A 4,557-nucleotide genomic window follows, 5' to 3' on the forward strand; every position below is an offset into this window, starting at 1 on the left:
AGTTACTCCGTAACAGAGACATCACTCTCACACAGCATTTGTTATATATTGTTATTAATTTCACCGTGAATGACTAAGCTAAACAATTTTGGTATCTATAATTAAGAGACAGGGGAGTTAGTTGTTAAAAATAATGGGATTGTTTCATGCTAATGATAAAATATTAATGAAAACGGAAATACGACATTTTAGCTGATATGCAACGTAATATTCCATATACTTCCGCGGAAGTAACGTAAGTATTCAAATGTGCTCACTAATATAAAATCCTATTAAACGACAAATCTGCCGCTACAAATTCTTAAATTATTATATAATTTAACTGTATTGTTTCAGACTTTAGAGAGTTTTTGCATATCATAAGCCTGGTAATAATAACAGCGCAATTGGTTAAAAAGTTATAGTTGCTAATCATATTTCGTCAGGCGTTATTAAAGTTAAAATAATTTGCAGGGGAACTTATTGTGGTGCCATTAATAAGTCAAAATATAATCTACCTAATTTATTTTCAGCCAATCATAATTTACGTATTCGTTTCATGAGAATGTCTGTGTTTTAAGTTCGGAGTCTACGGGGATTTTTTTTAAAGTGACGCATGGCTTTTTTCTCTTACGTACTAGGAGAAGACATAGGCAGATGCCTGACACTATTAGGGTTATTACAGATACAACTACCAGTCCCAGTTGCGCTGCTGCGGTGGAATAAGTTCCATGATACACAAGCGATCTTAGACTTTCTGGTAGTTCTTCTACGCCCTGTAAAAAAAACATTAGGTTAACGAATATTCTTGACCAAAACATATTATGTTATTTGTTTTGTAAAATAATAACAACCTAGCTGGAAAACGTCATAAACAACAATTTTTGTACCACTTTTGACGACACCTATTAAGTAACCTAAAAATAAACTTTTAAGTTTTCGTTAGAATAGAATACATAGAATAGTTGGTTTTCCAGAATAATGTAATTACATAGGTCTTAAGTAAAATTAGGCACATTGTATTTCAACCTGCAAGCAAATGTGCAAATATTTAATGTTTAGTCATTGACTTACAAATAAATGGACGACGGGTCTAATACACAAACCACGAAAATAATGTCCCAAGTCAACCTATTTAAACGTAGTGACATGTAAAGGAATATGAAAAAGCTAAAACGTTGAATTTAAGTTGTAATGTCATCGCAGTACTGTCTAATTTTGCTTGCTTCGCTGTCAGTCGAACAAACAAAGACTAAAGCGTGAATGACGCTCTGTATACGATTTTAACGCCCTATAAGTTCGGACACTTTTTAGCGCGGACCCGACGTCCATATAATTGTAAGTCAATGTGTTTAGTCTCTATAGTTTCTAATTAATGTAAATTCTTTATTACTATAGAACGAATGTGTCAAAAGCCATTCTGGCAATTGTAATTTAAAAGTGTGTCCTTGTAACAATTTAATTTCGTTTATTGTGAATAATTATATACACGTTGTACTATCTGACACTTATTAACTGCCTCCGTGGCCGAACGGTTACCGGACTGCCACGCAGAGGTCCCAGGTTCGATTCCCGGGCTGGGAGAAATGTTTGTATCGCCTACATTTATTTCTCTCGTGAGTTTGTGTGTAATTTGTGGTTGTCTACGTGTGTGTCCATGGCACCCGCGACACAGGGTTTCCCTAGTGCGGGGCTATGTTGAGTGTGTGCGTTATTATATTATATTATTATTATTATTATATTTGGTCACCGGTGTAATCTTAATATTTTTTTTTTTAGATTGCAGACGGAATCCAGTTAATGCGGTATCAAATGCCGCACAACGTTTTCAACGACCCCGTGCTCAACAAGGACAATGACTGTTTCTGTCAAATTGAGCAGTGTCCGCCGAGAGGTGTCATCAATTTATTAGTGGTACGTTATTTATATTAGTGGGAATCGCCATATTTTTGAGACGTCAGAAAAAAACTTTATGTTCATTTAATAAGAGTGCAAAATCCGTTGCATCTTCTTCACTTTTATGGGTTCAATTCCGTATATCCGTAATTAAAAGTCTTATTACCTTTAATATAAGTATTTGTAAAGCTGCAAAAGCGGTAAGGCATTCTATTCATCACTATTAATTTCTTCTTTTTAATAGCACAAAAAGGGGGGAATTATAAATTATAAGTAGGTAAATGTATTTAGTAAAAGCATATAATTTTCAAATAACAACAGGAGACCTATGACACATATAAATATAAATTAAAATGCCTCTGTGGCCGAGCGGTTACCATGCTAGACTGCCACGCAAGAGGTTTCGGGTCCGATTCCCGGGCCTGGAGAAATATTTATATGGCCTACATTTATTCTCTCTTGAGTTTGGGTGTAATTTGTTGTTGTCTATGTGTGTATCCAGTGCGCCCACGAAACAGGGTTTCCCTAGTGCGGGGCTATGTTGAGTGTGTGCGTTATTATTTATTATTATTAACCGACCTTAAAAGAAGATGTTATGTGATTACTCGGGCACAGATTTCGATGATCTTTTTTTGTTGGAAAGAGTTACCTCAGTGTTGGTCCCATTTAAATTCGAAGAAAATATTCCGCCTAGAGCGTTTGTGCACTACGTTGAATACCGAATCCGAGAGTTGACTGTTCCAAATGTCACAGAAACCATTTTATCTCTAGGTGTACAGTCAAAGTCAAAGATAATTTATTCCATAGGTAAAATAAATTTACACTTGAAATCGTCACATTTAAGCTACTGCTCGTTCACTACGCTGACCTCCCTGAGAAGAACGAGCAAGAAACTCTAGGGATTGCTCTTTTCAAATAAACTTAAATGCTATGGAATACACTTTGAATCAAATTTGTGTGGATTCTGGAGCCATGTCGTCTTTCCATACATCTTTATCTAACACGTAGTCTTCAATTTTGTAATATGATTTTTCGATCAAAATATTATTAATGTAGTTTTTAAACTTAGGAAATGATAAACTTAATATATGCTCCGGAATCTTATTGTAAAAACGTATTCAGTTCCCCATAAAAGAGTTGTTTACCTTGGTTAAACGAAATCGTGGTACCATGAGTTTGGACTTAGCTCTAAGGTTAATATTATGGATATCTTCTTTCTTATTGAAATTATGTATATTTTTACGAGCATATAAAATATTTGAGTAAATGTACTGTGATGCCACAGTCATGATACCAGACTCCTTAAACTTTTATCTGAGAGAAACCCGAGATCCTAGACGGTACACAGAACGAATCGCTCGTTTTTACAATACAAATATGGTTTGAATATCTGCCGCTTTACCCCACATGTGAATCCCGTAGGACATTATACTATGGAAGTAACTAAAGTAAACTAGTCTAGCAGTACTGACATCGGTAAGCTCACGTATTCTGCGGACTGCGTATGCAGCGGAGCTTAATCTGCTGGCCAGGGAAGATATATGTGGAAACCATTGAAGTTTACTATCTAAGGTCACTCCCAAGAAGACTGGTTTATTAACAAAGTCTAACTTTTCTCCGTTTATTTCTATGCTTGGACTAGTCGATTTTACGTTAGGTAATTCAAATTTAACACATTTTGTCTTCTTGGCATTAAGCAATAAATTGTTAGCATTAAACCAATAAACTACCTTAGAGAGGGTATCATTTCATTATCACGTATTTTCTCGGATTCGAATTGGACTTAGTGCACAAGCGACATCCGAAGTGGGTCCAAGAGTTCTAGATACCTAAAGTCTCGGATTGTGATCGAATGGGAATGGGATGAAGTACGCTAACGCGCTAACCGTGGCAAACTAGGTGATGAATTCGATTGCACGCACTTTTGGATTTGATTTTTGATTATGTTATTTTAATTTCAGTTTCTATACTTCTTTCTGTCATTCTGTGAACATATATTTACCATGTCTATCCAAGCAATGGGTAGAATAAGTCCTTGTGGCAGGAACGTCATTGAATTGAACATCGCCGTCTTGCGAACTTGAATGTTTAATTGGAGGCTGAAAAAGAAACCTGTGATAAACAGCCTGGTACACTAATAAGTAATATTATTAATACCAAGACCGAACATAAAAAAATTCGGCGCTGTGGCAAAAAGTCGTTAAAAATCACAAATTAAGATCCGCAACAAGCACATAGTAGCAGTGTACTGTAAACTGAGGCGTAGCTTGGGATGCGTAGCGAGATGTAATATAACCCAGTTTATATTACATCTCTTCTCTTGCCTCAGAGATATTTCAAGAATAAAATATAAAAATTTTTCACATCGGAATTGGCGCCTCCACCATTTGTAAACTGAGGCGTAGCTTAGGATGCGTAGCGAGAGGTACTTTTATAAATTTAAACTGGAATAATCTTCAAAACTTGGTTTATTGTACTTTTTTACATATTTTCAGTGTTGGCTTACATCACGAACTCTCAAGATGCTCTATTCTTTCCTTATTTCATTTTTCAAAACACATTCTAATTACAAAACTATATTCACTCAGCCAGTGATTCTACTCATAGAGTAGAGCCTAGACTACAGTACCATCTTACCTATTTCTGCTGCCAAGCAGAAATGTCAGCATTACTACGTTCCGG

The 4,557-nt window shown here is 35.7% G+C and overlaps 1 long non-coding RNA gene across 1 annotated transcript; it reads right to left on the reverse strand.

Annotated features, from left to right (window-relative positions):
• Positions 1 to 609: 609 nt before the first annotated feature.
• Positions 610 to 3,976, reverse strand: LOC113238552. Its single transcript, XR_003311109.1, has 2 exons — positions 3,878 to 3,976; positions 610 to 755 (listed from the first exon to the last, which is right to left on the reverse strand). It is a non-coding gene; the product is annotated as an uncharacterized LOC113238552 (long non-coding RNA).
• Positions 3,977 to 4,557: the final 581 nt, after the last annotated feature.

Source organism: Hyposmocoma kahamanoa, unplaced genomic scaffold (assembly GCF_003589595.1).
Source record: "Hyposmocoma kahamanoa isolate Upper Pololo Valley unplaced genomic scaffold, ASM358959v1 96783, whole genome shotgun sequence".
Classification (NCBI taxonomy): Eukaryota; Metazoa; Arthropoda; class Insecta; order Lepidoptera; family Cosmopterigidae; genus Hyposmocoma; species Hyposmocoma kahamanoa.